At 39.0% G+C, this 20,712-nt stretch overlaps 1 protein-coding gene across 3 annotated transcripts in view; it reads right to left on the reverse strand.

Annotated features, from left to right (window-relative positions):
- The window catches only part of SMURF2 (SMAD specific E3 ubiquitin protein ligase 2), a 131,746-nt gene that overhangs the window by 92,876 nt on the left and 18,158 nt on the right, over positions 1 to 20,712 (reverse strand). The window lies entirely within an intron of this gene.

Here is a 20,712-nt window from a genome sequence, read left to right on the forward strand (position 1 = left end):
ATTTACTGTGAGAGTTTGAGACACATTCTTTATAAGCATGTGCCCACATAATGCAAGTACAAGTCTGTATATATTATTGAATAGTATTCTAGAATCTAAAGTTGTTTTTTTTTAAAGTAAGTCTCTAATCCTACATTACAAATAAAACTTTCAAAGTGTGAATTCAGTATATGCAAATACAATTATGTTTCCCTTAGTCTGTAGACAGCTTTAAATAACAAAAGCTTTGATAGAAACATGAATTCATGTTAATGTGGTGCTGACCATGAAATCCACTGATCTGACAAACTATACAAATAACTGTTTCACTGATCAGTTTACTTACTCTTCTGATACATACTGGTTGAACCTCTCTCATCCAAACTCTTGGGACCTGACCAGTGCCAGACAAGAAAATTTGCCGGACCGTGAGAGGTCAATATTTTTTAGCACATTACAAACACTTCCACTGCTTACTGGCCTGTTAGAAGACATTTAGAGGTAAATTACAACTAAATAACAGCACAGAACACTGAAAGCCAGGCCTGCTGGCTGTAAACAAAGTTTGTGGGACCACGGAAAACTTGGCCACACCCATTATAAGTGGTCATTCAACTAACTAAAATCATGCTGGAATATGGAGTTTGCCAGATGAGAGAGTTCTGAACTAGAGAGGTTCAACTTGTAGTAGTAGATATTGTGGGAGGGTACAATAGGGTTGCTAGATATTGTCAAGTATTATGATGATTAATTTGTATTGCTGTAACTCTAGAAGACCCCAGTTAGGATCAAGGCCCTATTGTGCTATCCACAAATATAGAGGAAATGATAAACCCTGCCCCAAAGACCTTACCATTAAAGAAGACAAGCAGAGAAAAGAAACACATATACAAGCAAAGTAATTACGACACATATAGGTACACAACTTGTCAGCATCATATTTGAGTTTACTTTATATAAAGTCTCCACACCACACTCTAATCTCCCACTCGTGGCTTATGACCACCTACTGTAGGCATTAGGGAAAGCAGCATTGTAGAAATTCCACTTGAATTTGTCTAGCAGTGCAAGATACTCCTTTCTCCCCAGCTGGACCAAAATTAAATATATGTTGTTTTTCACTTTCTTCACTCAAAAACTCACTAAAAATATTAGAATGTGGAGTCCATGTGAATTTGCAGCAGATCTAATTCTGTGATGAATTACAGTGGCTCCTGCCCATCAAGCCAATGTGTGTCCTATAAGAGAATATAGACCAAGACTTGGTCTACAGTACAGAGTCAGGCTGACGCAAGGCAGCTTACATCAACCTAACTGCATAGATGCATAAACTAAAATATCATTCTCAACATAACTCATCTGCAACACTGACAATAATTCCACCTCCACAAGAGGCACGGAGTCAATGCTAATGTAGTTATCTTGATGCAGGTGTCAATGTACACTGTTGCTTTCACCAACTGACACTTGCTTTCAGAACCTGTCCCAAAATGCCCCCACATTGACTTCACAATTAGTACAAGGGCTCAACCAAATCACCAGCATAGACAAGCACTGTGTTTATGAAGGAATTCTTCCACCACCTTTCAGGGAGGTAGATTTCCTACACCAAACAGAAGAACCCCTCCTGTTGGCTTCAGTAACATCTACTTTGAAACACTAAATCGTTACGTTGGCACAGCTGCAGCTCTAAGTGTGACATACCTTCAGAATTAGAATCTCTCTCAGAGTCTATCATAGGGGTCAGCAAACCCCAGCACAGGTGCCAAAAGTGGCACGTGAGCCAATTTTCATCAGCACGGGAAGTGGAGGCTCAGCCCTGCCCCTCCTCCCCATTGCAGCTGGGAGTTTGCTCAATGCCATGCGCTGCCTGTGGATTAAACAGACGACCAGATAATGTTACCAACCACCACCTACTGGGAAAGCTCTGCATCTTAATATTTATTAATGAAGCTGTTGTTAGTAGGACAATTAGCGACTTGGATCATACACAGAGGTCAAAAGGTCAAATTTTGGCATTCTGCCTTGGAAAGGTTGCCGACTCCGGTCTAACAATACTAGTTGGTTTGTTGTTAATTGCCTGTGGGCTAGGGAGCGTCTTGGAAATAGATCCATAAGTACTTTGAATCCAGCTCTGCTGAGGGAATGTAAGCAACATTGGCTAGGTCATTTAACCCGTGCCTCGGTATCCCCAATGACAGAAACTTGGAAATACCATTTAACTCATCAAAGTGCTGTGAGCTAGTATCTATAACATTGCGCTCCCTGTCCAGCTTGGTACTCATCTATTGTTTGTCTTAAGATTTTACTTACATATGTGTGTGTTTGTACAGGGCCTAGTCTGGAATTGGGCACTAATTTGTAATTGGGGTCCTAGATCCAAGTTCCTGCTAAGCTGCACTTCCTGTTTGCAGCTTCCCAGTAAGCACTACGCAGGCATTTGGGACTACAGTAAGGAGGAGAGATGCCTTGCTCCAAGTCCCACTGCTGCAACGGCCAGCAGGGCCACTCCCCACTGATCCCAGCAGAGAGCTATTGCAACTGAGGGAGAGGGACCCCTCCTCACCATTCCCCGTGTGGAGCAGCTCTGCGCTGCAGTGGGGGTGGGGGGAGAAGTGGCCAGGTCTGACTCCTAGGTGGGGGGACTACAGTGCTCCAGGTGTTTCCTATCCCCTGCAGTGAGAACAGCTTGTGCAGCATGCAGCAGAGTCTCATGCCCAAAATGCAGGATAACCGCTGACCGCATATGTAGCACAGCTCAGTGCCTCAGGACAGGCAGGCACCAGGAAGCCCACCATTAGTGCTGATGCCCAGGAGCTGCCCAGGTAAGCCAGAGCTCCAATCCCCAGCCCCACCCCTGAGAAACCCCCAACCCAGAGCCCCCTTCTGTACTCCAAATCCCTCATCCACAGCCTTCCCTCAAGCCCACATCCCTAGCCGAGAACCCGCACCCGCTCTTGCACCTAGCACCTAGACCTGAGCCCCTACCACACCCCAAGTCACTCCTCCCCAGCTGTACCCCAGAGCCTGCACCCCTCACTCAGAACCCTTGTATGCCCACAGCCCCACCTCAGAGCCCACACCCACAGCTGGAGCCCTCAAAGTCCTTTACCCCAATCCTCTGCTCCAAGCATGACCCCCCCCACCATACTCAGAACCCCTTAGCCCCACCCCATCACATTAATTTTGTTATATGCACCAATGTGAAGGTAATGTGTAACGCATCACCCCACATCTCACACAACACAATTCATTCCACTCATGGGTAGAAAAAATTAGAGAAAATATTGCCCTTGAACTTAACACAAAGAATATTTAGCCTCTATAAATTACTCTGAGAGCTTCACATAAACATTATTAGATTAAAAAAAGTTACTTAAAAGAAGAAATGCTTAAATATTTTTCGAGCAAAGAATAAGATTTTCTTGAAGCACTTGACAATTAAAGAGTTTTAATTCTGATAAATATCAGTATTTCATCCCAAAGTAAAACATTCAGGTGTTCATAGCACCAAGGACATATGTAGAAATATCTTGATATTAGGTCAAAGCAGAATTTTAAAAATCCCTCACCTGGCCACAGAAGTCAAATATGTTCAGCTGCAGGAACAGGGAAAGAAACTGCAAACAAATACATTTAAAGCACAGCAAACGGCTAACCTACAAATAAATGAACACTTACTGCCAACATCCAAAAGCAACCAATACTGTGACAACAGCCAGCAATAACTTTAAAGAGGAAAAAAGGCCTGACTCCAAAACTAAGATTAGTAAACATATTCTTCCATCTTTTCACATGTCATCACCACAGAAAAGCTACTTCAGTCTTTTAAATCTAACCAATAGGTTCACCATTAGTTATTTCAACACAAGAGTCTGGTCTTTAAAAAGAAACAAATATTTTGACCCTATGGAACACACGGAACGATGGAAGGAAAGACATGCTGCCTTTTAGTTCTCACCAAAATAGTTCATTTTAGAGACAAATTGCTTTTCTGTACCCAAACATCATTCTTTAATGGAAATCATTAATATGGCTTGCTGAAATTGGATCCCAGCAGTTTGCATGTAATATAGAGTGCAATACAATTGTTAAAATAAGTCCCAGATGTAGAAACACAATGCTAGGCTGTTGTTAATGTGCACGTACCAATAATGAATGGTCATCTATGCTTTAATCTGAATAAAGCTCCCAACTGCTCTGACTCTTCTTGCCAAAAATTCTCCTTCCTCCTCCAGACTGTTGTTGCATTCCAATTACACTGCTGATTGGAATGAAACTACTTCAGGTGCACGCGCGTACACACACACACACACACACACACACACACACACACACACACTTTTTGTGGACAGGTGTTTTATGAATTTTTACTACCATTACAGATGAGATTTTTCTCAGAACTAAAGTTCAAGAAAGCATACATACACACAAATTCCAGCAGGACAGCCTAGTACTTTAAACATTTCCATCCAAATTCCTGCTGTTTTCTTTAACTGCTGAAGTGCTACAACAACTTTTCCTTTTCTGTTTTACAAGAAAGGAGACAAAATAAAGTGAAATGTTAAGACATCTAACAAGGGGAACTGCAATTAATTAAGAAGTCTTAAGGCAAAGAAATTACTGTCATGCAGCCTTGCAAACATACAGAAAGATAAAATATGAAGAATATTAACTGGAAAATATACAAATAATATTATTTATCCTGATACTGGCTATTTTTTCAGTTACTCTTCATTCACTTGGAAATCTTCCTGAGTCCTCAGATTTAACAAAAAGAGCATTTTTCAATTGAGTGAACTGCAGTTTATAAACCGTCACCATAAAGAGTTATTTTCAGTTAACAATAAAGTTAATAAAATTTAAAGGTTGTATTTGATTATCACTATCAAGAAATATTCAACAGCAGTAAACATACCACATTTAATTTCATAGTTAGAGGTTAGAATTTAAAATGTTTCAATGCCATATCTCCTCAGGAGATTGGAGCAGACACAGTAATGAAAGTTACCCAAAATCACTAACATATCAACAGTCGTGGGTCTATATAGATAAAAAGTAGGCTTTTGTCATGCAATGACGATTGTTAAGATTTTTCATTCTCTGGTTTACAGTTACAGCATGTATTTTAATTATGGAGATTTCACGATGGGATGCCAAACTGACAGCACTCAATAACAACCATTACCTACCCCAAGTTTTTAAAGGGAAAACAAACTTACAAATTCAGATAGAAATTTTCTAAACTCTAATATTACGAGGCACATAACTAAAAGAATCTCGATTTCAGTTTATGCTATACTTTTGAAAACACTCTGCATGTATATAGTGACTTTTACTGTCACCCCATATAGACAGTTTCCTTTTTGAGGTCCCTACAAAAGAAAGAGATGATTTTTAAAAAGTGGGTGCAAAGCCACAAACATTAACAGACAGACTCAAAGGCATTTGGCATCTTCCACTATTCACTTACGCCGCGTCTACATAGGCAGCTTCTATGGATAGAAAAAACCCTTTGTAGACAAAACCCGCTGACTGTCTACATGGCTAAAGAGCTCTGTTGAGAGTTTGTTGACAACAACCAGCTGTTCAGTCAGCAGCCTTATTCTTGTTCCCAATCAGGAATAGCGCCTCTGTCGACAGTCTTTTGTCGAGAGAGTGCCCATATAGACAGTTCTGTCGACACAGAGAGCTTCCGGTTCGCCGGGCAGCCCTGTTTGCAGAGCTTCCAGTCAGCTGTTCTGTAGAGAGAGGGCTGGGCAGTGAAGCTGCTCTCTGTTGACAGAACAGATTGCTGTTTTGATCTGCTTTTATGCGTAAACTAAGGTTGCTTCTACATTCTCACTCTCCCATCAGAAATGGCATTTTAATGAGGCAATTAGAAGCAAGCTAATGAGGAACTAACATGCATATTCACTGCCTCATTAGCATAATGGCAGACATGAATTTCAAAGTGCAGACTTGGAATTGCAGATTCAGAGTGAAGATGGGGGCAGCTCCAAAATAAGCACCCACTCCGACATTCCCTTACTCCCATAAAACTGGATCGGAATAAGAGAATATTGAAGTGAGGCGCTTATTTTGCAGCTGTCCCCATCTTCACTGTCAACCTGCAATTTGATGTCTGCACTTTGAAATTCGCATGGCCACCATTGTGCTAATGAGGCACTAAATATGCACATTAGCGCCTCATTAGCATTCTTCAAATTGCCTCGTTACCATGCCGCCTCTGACAGGAGAGTGAGAGTGCAGAAGCAGACAGACAATCTGTCAGAGGTACTGCCAAGGTTTCTCTGTCGACAGTGACTTCTGGTGACAGCGGCTGCTCGTGTAGATGTAGCCATAATGTTTTGAATTTTTATCCCCCATTACAGTTGTGCCAAGAGGCTCCAATCAGGACAGCAGCAGCCTCATGATAGGTGCTGCCTTACAAAATATAATATGGTCCTTGTGCGTACAAATAATAAAAAATAATGGCAGAAGACAGACTAGATTTCATGTTGACACTCTCTTTTTAATACTAGGAAATGCAAATCACTTTTGCAGCATATTTCAGCTGCTTGGAAATCAAGCTTCTCTCAGGTCAGACGAATTCCAATATTTTTTTGAAATCTATAATGTAAAACAGTCAAATTATTCAGATTACAACAGGAACGAATGGCAGTAATAATTTTTCAAAGTTATGATCTTCAATGATTTAAAAAGTAAATATAGACTCACAGCCTGGGTTTTAATTAAAGATTTGTTTATCTGGAAGACAGACTATCAAATGATTCAGCTAATGATAAAAATTACAATGTTATCAAGATATTTTAGTGCAATATTAACACACAATTATTTTATCAAAACAAACATGCAAAGAAAACCTCAAAAAAGAAAAACATATTAGTTTGGCTGAAATCCAAGTGCAAGGCAGAATAGTTTTTGAATATAATACAAAACATTCTATATTGCATATTTGAAGTATTTCTATCATCAGAAATTTCATCCATAGACATTTTAATCATAATAAAAGTTCTAATTTATCTTTCATAATACATATATTTGTGAAGTTCAACTTAGCTGATATGAATCTTCTATAAAACATAATACGCAACATGTAAAAAGAAACACGTTTTAAAAGATTTACAATATCTGTGTGTAAGCATTTTGTCAGTAAGAACAAAGCAAATCTGTTCTCCATGGATTAACAAACAGCACAATCAATAACAAAGTTCCCGCCATTTTAAGAAATCCAGAAATGAGTGCATTTTAAGAAATCCAGAAATGAGAGCATGTCCTCATAACCTGAAATACTATTTGAAGCCCTGCAAAATATACCAGACACTTATTTTACGGTTATTGTACATTTTTCTTCTTGCCATTACATTTATCATACTCAGTTCTGATATTCTTATAGCTTTAACATAGACTTTACAGTTAGTATTTTTGGCTTCCTGCTTATACTAAACAAAACACCAATTATGTGCAAGTACTTAGACGCACATGCAGATTAAAATGAATATGAAAATGCCATACATTTATCATGGAAGAAACGTTAGAAATAGGCATTGCATCAGTGAATATAAATAGTTAAGCCAGTAATGGAGTAATCAATCATCTCGTCCAGCAATAAAACACTGGGACATAGTCTCCAAAGCAATTTTGAATTTCCGTAAGAAGAAAAAATATCAGACTCCAATAGTCTGCACTTAGAACGGCTGAAAGACTTGCGGACGCAGACAGATGGAGTCTGCCTACATTTGCCATGTTTAGACTCCTGTTTTAACATCATGTCTACTTCACAGTATTGTTTTACTGTAAACAAAGAGCTTCCTTTTCCACTCCTCCTCCCTACACTTGATGCCAAAAAACAAACAAAACAAAACACATACCCATAGAATTCTCAGTATAAGGGACTAACGTTCACATTTCCTTGATTCACTGGGTGATGGGCTTTCTGCCACTCACATCAAAATCTATCCAATGTCCAGATTTATTTGACAGAGGGGTCACTGAGTAAAGGACAAAACTGTTCTGCATCCATTGCAATGAACACACTAAGGAAAGTATATTATGATCTTATTCCTGTATACTTATAGATCTCTTGTACAGAAATGCCATTTTGTTTCTACGTGGACACCATCAATTTCACATCTAAGGAACTCCCACTTTGGAAGCACTTGTTGCAAGCTCAGGTCACATCTAAATGACACAGTAGCAATGTGTTCACCTACATCTAGGATCACCTGGCATGTCCACCGCTCCCACTGCACATGGAACCGAACCAGTGATAGCACTGGTGGGAAACTTTGGGAGAACAAAGGTTAGCATGATAATTTTGTATTTCCTGGTCTAGCACAGATGGAGCCTCTCAGACTAGTCACCCAGCCAGGAGGCTTTTAGTACACTATTTTTGTACAGTAGAAATGTTGTTCAGCTTCCCATGTACCTTAAGTACCGCCCTTCTTGAATGTATCACAAGCAGATATTACATCATAAATGCACTGCAAATTATTCCAATAATACTGAACTAGTCTCCAACCAACAGGCAAATTTTAACAAGCATAAACTAGGAACTGCCAAAATGCTTATCTGAAGAACAGCAGGGGGTTTTGGCAGTCAAAGGCCAATATGCAGGTAAAAAATTACCCATTTTAATTTCTCATATTTGTAACAAGTTCAGAGTATAGATTACTTTCAGGGCAGCACAATAAAGATTGGAGAAGGAAATTCAATAAAGCTAACTTATGTTATTTGTTTTAAAAGTTGTGTTGGTGGTGTGATCATCTAAATTACACTTAAATTTTATCTAAATTTTCTACAACCTGAAGAACAATTACCCAGAAAAAAAAAAAGAGGTCCACTGGTGATCAAAGGCAACACAGGTAAAGATTAGTTAGTATCTCTAATCTTAAAATCTTGAAAAGGAGACAATTAAACTCAAGAGAGAGAGAAAGCAAACTTCTCCAGGAGCACACATTCTATTCCCTTCTAAAACAAAGGTATAAAATGCCCTTAAAAAGTTCAGATGCAATTAAGAGCTGCACATACCTGTAACTGAACAATTAATACACTCAATTCTTAGCTCTTAACAACTGGCTCATAAGACAGTGATTTTAGAATATTATTTGAGAGTCAAGATTGATTCTGTTTCTAAACTTCTTGAATAGACTAGTGATTCTTTTTTTTTTTTTTTTTTTTTTTTTTTCAAATTGTATGTCAAGAGCTCATAAAGGAATACAGGAGCCTTCTTCCTCTGAAGATGAATGGACCAAAACGGATGGAAAGGCAAATTCACTACCTACCAAAAGCACATGCAAACTATTAATAAGGGGGTGGGGGAGTTGAAGATACCAGGGATAAAGAAAATTTACAGCTTTGGTCTGTCCAAAATATTTCATCTATCTCTGAAAACGGACTAGAGGAAAGAGACATTTTACAAGAAGCAGAGCCTTAAGATTTACTTCAATGCAGTAAAACTCTCCATCACTGAATGTTCTCTAGCAGAGGAAACAATAAAATACATTGATGATCTAACTACCATCTGGGCAAAAACATCCTGAATTTTAAAAAGGTGCACTGACAAGAGAGCACTTTAACTAACTAAACCTCCTGCACGGTAGCTTGTTAGGGATCAGATCTATTCAAGTGTCTCTGTCCAAATCACAAAGATCTCCCAACCAATGTAAACAGGAAAACTCTGAATTCTGTCTCTTCACAAACCTAGATGATGGTTACAAGTATGGTCACACTGAAACATCCTACTATTATTGATGCTACTCCAGTAACTACCTAGGCCTATACTATTTAATGTCTATTGGTTTCAGGAAATGTTGAATTACAGTCCTATGACACTTATTCTAAATGAAAATGTATGCTTTCCAGGAATGCATTAAATAAGTTATAAAATTTCCTCTTATATGTCAAGAACTTCAGTCTCTTTTCTTGACATCACAGACATCTAATACAGAACACGTAGCTGCATTCCATGCTCTCCATAGATATTTGTGAGCTCAACATCTGTTTCAACACAGAAAATACAGTCGCCTAAATTTAAATCCTGGCAGGTTAAATAGATTTTATATAATCTTTCAGTTCATCTTTAAAGGTGATCTCCATATTATTATTTTTAATATTTTATTTGTACCCTTGTTTCTTTATGATGTATAAATACTGAAAGAGCAGTGGTTGATTGCTTTGTTTTCCAAATGCAAGGCTCTACTTTTTTAAAAAACTGTTGAAATACCAAAAGTTTCAACTTTCACTCATTCCCAGCTTTGCTATACATCTTGAAAATCTCAGTTTTCAACTGGCAGCACAATCAGGCCTTAAAATGGGCATGAATATTTAATCTGTCTCCCAAGTGTTTCTTAGGCATTAATACTTACCTATAAGAAAAATGTTTCAGACAATGAATGACTAAAAACACCTTCCACTCAAGTCTTTGGTCTTCCTTCTCTTGTTATAATTTCTCTAGTTTTTCAACTAATCTTTAAAGAGTTCAGATGCAACTAAGAGCTGCTTTATAACTGTAACTGAACAATTAATGCACTCAATTCTTAACTCTTAACAAGTGGCCTGAAATCCGTAAGACAATGGATTTCAGTCTATCCTAGATTCAGTCTGATTCTAGACTTAAATACCTAGTACTATAAAAATAAAAAAAAAAACTTTCCAGCCTTCTTCATAAGTAGTAAAGCATCAAGAAAGAACACAACAAGCCTTTCCTCCCCCATTTTTGAAGATTACCCTTATTAATTGAACCTCCTTTGCATCTCAATAAGCAACTTAACTCCAAGAATCCACATATATATCCTGTGTTGCTAATCTAATGAACAAAGATTTTTGCAAGATACTACAGACCTGACCTGTCTTTGTGGGCCATACATCACCAGGCATGTTGTCAGCTTCATACAAAACAAGTCATCTTTATTAAACAAGACTGTAAAAGGGACACAAGTAATATGTTCAATTACATATATGGGTACTTATGCATAAGACGCAAGATTAATGTAGCTTTACCACTGCCCATCAAGAAATGTCTACACAACAACTGAGAGGTGCAATACACAGTTCAGGTAGACATACATGAAACAGCTCTGTTTAAACTCATGCCTAAACATGGCAGCATGAGTGCTGTGGAAACGATAGCGACTCTGGCTGGACACCCAATTACAATCCCACCTGACCGCCAAAGTCACGTATTCAGTTAGTCAGCCAGCCTGAGCCACTGCAGCCACAATGGTATTTTCAGTCACTCGTCTGAGCAGACCTAGCACAAGTATGTCTACCAGCAATGGGAATCACACCTGCCAGCTGCTGTGTAGTATACACACCCTAAGTCATGTCACACAGTTGAAGAACACAAAACACTCTTCCCACCAAAAGGCAAGGATAACAATAATCAAAATATTGGAGTGTTTTTAGTCTGCATATATGGATATATTTAAAGGCCATAAAACTAACCAAAACATACACAGCCTTCCAAAAAGAAGCGAAAAACAAACAAACCAGTCCATTAAATTTTGATCCAAAATATAATTTTGATATCCAGGATGTACTGTGACACAAGATAGGAAAAGATATAGTTTTAAATGACGTATTTGATTCTTTATGAGCCAAACCAGTCTGAGATTTAAACTGTTTCCGCTCAATGCTCATCCCATTCAGAGACGATGAATCATTTCCCATTTGGCAACACTTCTGCCTACAAGACTGTCTTATGTGAAATTCCTCCTGTATTCTTGTAACAGATTTGCTAATTTAATACACCTGTCAGTAAAAACTATTATTGCCAGCTGTCAGACTAGACCTTGTCCTGTTTGTCAGACATGTGAATGATCCTTTTCTGCTCCAATCGTAGAATCGGAATGCTCCTTGCTAATCAGAGAGCAATGAATTACTTTCTACTATTCTTTTTCTTCTTCCACTGGCAAAACAATAAAACATCCCAGATTTACAGCAACAGCACGATAAATTCATCTACAGCAGCTAGGCTCATAATGATTTATCCAATAACAACTTTTTAAAATGTATAGTTCCTCTTCCAATCATTCTGTCCTTCAATTCCTAATTTAGAGAAAGAGGTCTGAGTATTTTATACAAAAGTAATTTGAGTTCACAGGCTCTAGCTTTTCCAGCAGCCCTCCACAACTCTCCTTTCATTCTGCAATTATTCAATGTTTAGACCACTCTAGGGCAGCACTACAGCAATATTCTTCACCTGGGACTGACACAGAAGGTCATCCAAAAACTAACTGGTTCAATGCAGATGTTCAACTTCCACATGGAGCACCTTCCACATCTTGCCACAACAGATGCCTACTCAGTACTGGATACATTTTTCAACACTGAACCTTGGTTTTATAGCAATAAATTGGGTTTAGGCTTATGTCTTATCTACATGTGGCATTATTCAGAAACAGCTTTGGTTGCAAACACTTATTCCAAAACAACAAAAAGAATAGGAATGCTACAAAAGGATTTACTCAGGAACAGATGTTTTACTTCAAACAATCTACCTTAATCTGAATTAACTTAAAACAGCAGACAAATCCCAAGTAATTATTTGACTTCTCTTTACACATCCTCTGTGGCAACACTGACACAAAGGTAGAGGAATCCAGATTTCAAATCACTAGGAAAAAGGCACGAAAAGTATCCTCAATAAAAGGGCCCTTGGATATGGTATCCAGTACAAGCAAAAAGTTAAGTTATGCCCAAATCTTACCATTCTGGGCTGGAGGTAAGAATCATGACTTGATCTTGTTTAGTGGAGCTCTTAAATAGCCTGGTAGAAAGTAGGGATGTGACCAGTTACAGTTAACTAGTAAGGGTTTGAGCAGCTCCACCCCCCCCCCCGCCCACATATGTGGGGGTTGCTTCAGCCATGCCAGGTCCACAGTGGCCAGTGTGCTCCAGCGTGGCTAGAGGAGCCCTCATCTGCAGCAGGCTCAGCTGAAGAGTGCTGCAGGCTGGGGCGGTCCAGCCCAGCCAGAGCCTCCCTGGCATGCAGCGGTGCCAGGTGTGCCACGGGCAGGGGCTCTCCAGCCTGACTGAGCAGCTCCCATCCAAAGCAGTGGGGCCACTCCAGCCTAGCCACTCCTTCCCACCCGCCACCCATTTAATTGGTTAACTGGTTAAATATCATCAGTTAACATCTCTAATAGAAAGGAATCTCTCACATAACAAATACAAAATCGTAAGATCAGCTCACTGCAACCACTACAATGTTTTCATTCAGTGTAAACCAGACAGATTACCAATTTTAAAACAAGTGTGTTGTTGAGAGAGTTGCTGCCTAATGTTTGTTCTGACACACAGAATTCCAATTTTTTTTGTCCAAGTCTTAAGATCCAGGGGTTTTCTGCTTTTAAAACAGTTTAAAATAAGACAGTTATGAAAGCAGATAAAAACCAAGCACTACTGTAACAGTTGTTTTACACCGGCTGGCTGCCATAACAATGAACTTGACATATGTGCGCACTAGATCTATACGCTCAAGGGACAACAACTTGAATCTTGCCCATTTCCAAAAGTAAGTTAAAAGGTAATATCAGATATTACCCCAACCCAAGTCCAACAGCCAATTTATGATTTTGCAATCATTTTTTAAAATGTTCTCCTCCTTTGTTAAATGTGCTAATGGCTGATGCAAACAAGAAAGGAAAACTGACTATATGTAATCAGCTACGAAAATTACTATATGTAAAGTTCAAATGCTCAGAATATATTTTTCCTCTAACCTTTCAAATAAACAAAAGAAAACATGGAAGTTGATTTAAGTTAACATGTACTGTGAATGTGCACTATTAGCATTTTCATGCATGGTGACATTCATGATAAAAGTAAGTTGGAGAGCATGTTTCTGGTGCATTAATAAATATTACTTAAAAATAGTGGACAAAGTTTGAAAATGTATGTCTAAAAAGTCGACAAGAGTAACAAACTGTAGAAAGTAGGGATGCCGACAGCAGCCAATGTTTAAACTTCAGTTCCCAACTATTTACTCTCTTCCTAATTCCACACAAAAGCCAGTTTTGTCATCCAATAGAAGGATAGACAGCACTTGTAATATTGCCTTCAGTGGTATAAAACGTAATCCTAAAACTGCTGGAATGTCAGGTTTCCACAGAATGAAAATGCACATATTGCATTTTCTATGCATGTAATAATCTACATAAAAGTAAGTATTTTTAAGTCAGATAACTGACAAAGGCTAAGTCTACACTAGCCCCAAACTTCGAAATGGCCATGTAAATGGCCATTTCGAAGTTTACTAATGAAGCACTGAAATACATATTCAGCGCCTCATTAGCACACAGGCGGCCGCAGCACTTCGAAATTGAAGCGGCTCACCGCTGCGTGGCTTGTCCCGACTGGGCTCCTTTTCAAAAGGACCCCGCCTACTTCAAAGTCCCCTTATTCCCATCTGCTCATAGGAATAAGGGGACTTCGAAGTAGGCAGTGTCCTTTTGAAAAGGAGCCCCTTCTGGACGAGCCACACGGCAGCGAGCCACGTCAATTTCGAAGTGCCACGGCCGCCTGCGTGCTAATGAGGTGCTGAATATGTATTTCAGCGCTTCATTAGTTAACTTCGAAATGGCCATTTACATGGCCATTTTGAAGTTTGGGGCTAGTGTAGACACGGCCAAACAGGAACAAAAAAAATCTTCCTGCCTATTACAGCCAGCTCAGACACTTAACCCTAAAATAAAAAAAACCAAAACAATATCTCGCTTCCTTCCCTTATTTCAAGTTGGTAACCAACCACGGCCATGTACAGTGAGCATATAATGTGCTAAAGGCCCTACAGACATAACAAGCATGCTGGACGTAAACATTTAACACACTGAAATGTTTGGATGCTCAAAGACCTTAAGCCATTCTAACAATAAATTAAAAAATAAGCTCTAAAAATTACACAGAAACTTCCACCACCTGGAGACACATTTTAGACCGGGGTGGGAAATCTATAGCCCACAGGCTGGATCCAGTCTATGGCTTGCCTTGATCTGACCCACAAGGCTCAGGATTCACTTCTCCTGCCTCTCCCTCTCCCACCCCGCTCCTACCACAGTAGTGTGAGCCAGCACTGAAGCTCCAGCCACACAGGGATTTCCATCCCTGGAGCACCAGCTTCTTTCTGCAGTGTGTGTGTTGTGGGGGTGGAGGGAAGCCCAAAGCTTCACAGGATGGATCAAAGCAAGCCACAGGCCCATGAGCTCTGCCTAATGGAGGGAAGGAAGTGACTCCATGAACTGCAGGGACGCACTCCTTGGAGGTACTGCCCACCCACACCACTTCCCTTCCATGCCCTGCAGGAGCTGCATCAAGTAGGTATCCCAATCCCCTACCCCTACCCACAGCTCGCTCCTTCCAAGGCTGCTCCTGCACCTGCCCATTCACACCCAGATCCCACATCCTTACTGCCAGCCCACTCCTGAATCCCAGACCACTCCCCACAACCCACTCCCACACACTAAACCCCTCATGTTTGGCTCTGCCCCAAAACATCTACTCGACCCAAGCCCCCCAGAAGATTTAATCTCAGTGCCTCCTCCAGTGGCTGGAGCTTTAGGGGAGTCAGGTGAGTATCTTTTTTCCTTCTTCTCAGTTGGGGACCATTTCTGTGAGGGATTTTTTTTCCCCTCCTCACTTCAGAGTCAGGTCAGCAAGGGATTTTCTTCTGTGCCTGTCTGTTTTGTTTTGCTTCTCACTTGTTTGTGGCCCCTGACTGATTTTGCTGCAGGTCAGTGGACTCTAACCCAAAAAAGGTTTTCCACCCCCAATTCTGGACCCTTCAAAATTGACATTCATAATCCTGTTCTTTGAGAGTAAAAATATTTAGATTGCTGAATGATTAAATGTCAGTCATACTCATGAATATGACAAGCAGGCAGAGAAATTGTCTCTCTTAAAAATGGTAACTTGATATAGAAGTTTTCACAGAAAGCAAATATAGCAAAAATTGGCATGAAGATTTCCATTGAACTGGACACAGCGTATCAAAACATTAAATAAAAAAGCAAAGAATTCAGATTACTGAGCCTCCCTTTATTATTGCAAAACAGGAGCTGATGAGAAAACGCATGTAGGTGAGAGTACAGACTTTTAATGATACTGGACATAATTTTGCTACCCTTTGTTATGCAAGTTCTCCCATTAAATTCTACAGGGACTACTCAAGTGAGCATTGCAGAAATAAAGCCACTGTTTGCAAACCCTTCAAAGTCAAAACTGTGCCTCAATGCAACTTCACTTTCTTTTATGTATACACTAATATCTTACATTTTCCCTATGACATTTAAAATTCACTGCCATGGTTAATGCAAATAAAAATATCACTCATGTTTATATACACAAGTTTTACTCTAGTATCCCTTTTTGTCCTCACAGCTTGCCTGAATATTTTAATAAAGCACTTTACTCTTGACTTCATCATCAAATGGTGCAAAAATTCCCTATTTCTGATAGCGTATCAACTGCTTGAAAAGCTTACCAAATACATACAGCACTGAACACTAAACCTATTAATAACCTCCAAGATCAATACCTGCATAAGCATGGCCCTATTGTCACAAGGCCAAGCTACCTTCAATTTAAAGGAATAAAACAGCTGTATAAAATATTTAACAACATTCCTAAACAATTTTAACACTTGGCTTGCTTATGTTAATCCTCCTTAATCAGCTGAGGAGATGCAGAAATCACTGCTGTTCACTGCAGTGGAAGCAAAAATCTGACAGCAAGAAGTGGTGGAGGTGTGACCAGAACATGCCGCACCAAAACGCTGATCTGATTCCTTGGACTGCAGGAAGAGGACAGGAGCCAAGACGTCCAGCATTAGCCACGATTCTTGACTACAGAAAACAGAAGTTTAATTGTGGAAGTTTCCTAATATATTTTTAAATGTGTAAGACTGGAAAGATTTAATAAGAAGAAACTGTGACAGATCTCAGAGCACAGACTACTTATCTTTGTACAACAAAATGCCATCACCCAGAAAGAAGATTATTGGAAGAACATTCTGAATGGAGAGGGAAGGAAAGAAAGGAATATTCACCTTCACTCCAAAAGGGAACATAGGCAAAAAACCCCTATGAGCAGGCAAGAGGGCTAATCATCCTATGCAGTAATGAAGGTTTTGTGTGTGCTTGAATTGGCAACAACAGCCGTACTAGATGACTTCTGTGCATGCTGATCTTGACCATGTACACTACCAAGAATTTCCAACCAACAGCAAAGGGATGCACCAACACCTGAAGTAGAGCACCTACGGGGGGACACATCTCGAAGAACTTAATTTAATGACACACTGACTCTTACATTTTATCAGTGAAAATTTCCACAAATCTTCTCTACAAAGATATTTCAGCTCTCTCTTTAGTGGGGCAAACAGAAACAGGTCATATTTTTAACAATTACATATTGACCCAACTGTCGTGTGAAAGCCCCTGCACATGGAAGTCTCTCCCATAGTGCAGAACTACAACGGAAAAATCACACATGACCGAAGTGTAAGTTTGGGGCACTCCTGCTTTTATGCAGAGTAAACAATTGAGCTTTTTGGTCAACACCACTGTAAAAGCAACCATTTTAAATCATTGCATTATAACCTGAACTGGACATAAAATTAGTGTTTATTTTCATAAAAACACAGAGGAATTCCACATGGGCAGTAATGCCAGTCATTTCACAAACTAACGTACATACGTAATCACAGCATTTTATAAATAGTAAATTATTAAATATGAAATGTGTATCTTTATCCCAGGTTCTCAATTTATGTACTCCTATCAGTAATTTTAAATGTTTGTTTTGAAACGCCATTTGTCCAATCCATTTTAATTACACCAGATGACACTAAGATTCTTCACAGATAATTGTCCAGACTTGTTTTACTTCCAGTTTTACTGCTGCTAAGATACAGGTAATGTACAGTTTCCTCCACTTGTGATATGTTCTGTGAGCTACTTCAATATAAAGAGGAGCAAGAATATTTTTTCCTCGTTTCAGGAAGATTTACCATTTCAAAAAATAAAGACCCATAGAACTTTCAAGAAAACTTGGACTTCACCCTGTAATTTATATCTATTTAAAAGCACAAATTCTAAGAAACCTGTGAACATATTAATTTCATTGCCTGGCAGGAAAAGAGATGATTGATTGAAGTAGCAAATAAATGAGAACAATTACTTTTAGGTTTTTCACAAAATGTAATTCTGTTGTTACCAACTGTGAGTTATATGTCATAATAAAAGACATGGGACACAAAAGACTCTCTTCTGGGAGTGTGACAGACTTGCCAAGGGGAAGGGGCGGGACCTTGGGCAGCCAGCCCAGTACTCCCCAGAGCATACTATACAGCAGCCCCTCCACTCCAAGCCAACTTTAAGAGCTGCCCAGAGTGTGCCGCACTCAGGCAGCAATTTAAAGGTTCCAGGTCTCTGGCTGCCACATGCTCCAGTCCAACCATGAGAATGCCAAACAGCAACATATACAGCAAACACAAAATGAAGCAATGTAATCAGGTATCATAGCAATGAAGAAGTAATATTGTAACTGGTTTTAACAACAGAAAATATATGCCATCTGTGTATAACAAAAAAGTGTCAAGACACTCACAGCGCACCTGAAAGTTGTTCATGGAACATCACTGCTCTAGTCTTTCTAGCCTAACTACTAGCTCCTGCTTCTTGAGAGTTCTAGGCTTTTTATTTCAGTTTCCCAGCAGACTAAAAAGTAAAGTGCCAAAAAAAAAAAAAAAAAGGACAAAAACCGGATAGGATTTTCCCCTCCCTCACCCCGGATTATGTGGGGGTGGACCTTGGCCAGGCAAGACAGAGTTACTTAAGACAGTGTCTTAGTCAGACACAATATACAGGAAAGGACAGAGGGAGCACAGAAAGAAACAGTGGAGTAGACTTGAAAGAAAAAGGGAAGACATTATTCAGCACACACGGTTCCTATAGTCCACAGGATAAATATTGCTACAGAAAAGCTGTCATGGCATTTGGGTGTAAGAGAAACCCTATCGGGGAATATTCTGAAGAACTTTGTTCCCTGTAGTAAGAGAAATCTAGAGTTGCCAGTTGCCACTGAGTGTCATTTTCTCATTTTATATTGCATAATCCACGGCCCTTATTTTGGAACGATGTCATAAACAATAAATCTATTCCTTATTTTACTACAGCATAATTCATCTTTTCCAAGGGAACTCCATTCTGTACTTGTTTTCTGAAAAACAGAAGTGCCAGAGAGTTTAATGGGGCTTATTACAAAATTAAGTGCACTCTAAACACAGTCAGTCTTAGCTTTTTTTGGCAACTTGATTTAAATCAATAGGGGACAGTTTTTTGGTGGCTTAAATCATGCATTAAATCAATTATTCAAATCACCTTGATTTAATATTTTAGGAGCAGTGTGGATGGATTTATTCCATTTTTCAGGACTTGAACAGAGTTTTTTATATGTATGTAAACAAAGGGCATCACTAACATTGCTGCACAGCAGGTTAAGACTTGCAGTCTTCAATGCAGAAATCTGTAAGATCTAGAGCTGAAAAGATCCAGTAATTTTAATAGGTTGACACAGAATAGATTTCATTTTCTGGAAATATGCTATGGGCATAAATCCTGTTTTCCAGTATCTTGTGTCTCAAAGTTATCTGAAAATGTTCATTCTGAAAGCTTATATTATTAAGGTTAAATTTTACTTTTATTCCAACTCAATTAGAATTAGAAACACCTCTTCAGCACAAGGGAACATTTGCTATAAGTACTATGTAAGTTACAAATTACACAGTCAACACTTAACCATCTTGTGTACTACCTGAGCACACTGAATTCTTCTTAACATTCAAAAAGCTTTGCAAGTCCTGATTATAATCATCACTTTCTGTTGCTGAGCCTCAACACCAGAAACAAAAGACTGTTTGTTTTACTTTTCATATTAACCTCAACAAACCTCTCACCTTAACTCAGTAAAAGCACAAGTGCACTCAGATTCTTATCTACCAACTACAAATCAGGTAGTTACGGATGTAAAAAGGTATGATTAAAGACCTAACTATTTGTGTTTCCCTTTGATCCATAATATTGAAAAGTTGGATTGAGACTAACTAAAATGATAGTTTATCTTACAAATATCATGAATATGCTTAACTTTCAGCATGCATATAAGCATTTGCAGGATTGGGACCTTATTACTCACTGATTGATCATGATGGACTATCAGTCAAACCATTGAAAGACACAGACATAATTCCTTGCATATCATGGGAAATATGTATGAGAACACAACTTCTTTGTGTTTCTATACATTTGAGACACACGAGTTTCTGTGAATGGACTGTGGAAATCCACACTCAGTACATTACATAACTCAGCTCAATCATCCTCTAGAAAGTATTAAGCTTTAGATAAGTTGCTCTTTATTTCCTCCATGCATTTTTATTGATCTTGAAAAAAATAACAGTTCAACACTGCATTGAAAGTAACATCTCAGTACCAGAATCCTGACGCTATCTTAATATTCTACCAATATATTAGAGGTCTTTATAATTTAATCATTGTTAACATTTTAACTTCCGTTTCCAGAATGTGAAGTTGTATTGGCATTCTTTCAATTCTCACCTTCAATGAGAATCAACGTACAAGCTGAACCTCTCTAGTCTGGCATTCTCTCCTCAGTCAACATCTGTCATCCAGCATGAATTTAGTAAACTGGCTGTCCACTTAACCACAGGCA

The sequence above is a fragment of the Carettochelys insculpta genome, chromosome 20, assembly GCF_033958435.1.
Source record: "Carettochelys insculpta isolate YL-2023 chromosome 20, ASM3395843v1, whole genome shotgun sequence".
NCBI lineage: Eukaryota > Metazoa > Chordata > Testudines > Carettochelyidae > Carettochelys > Carettochelys insculpta.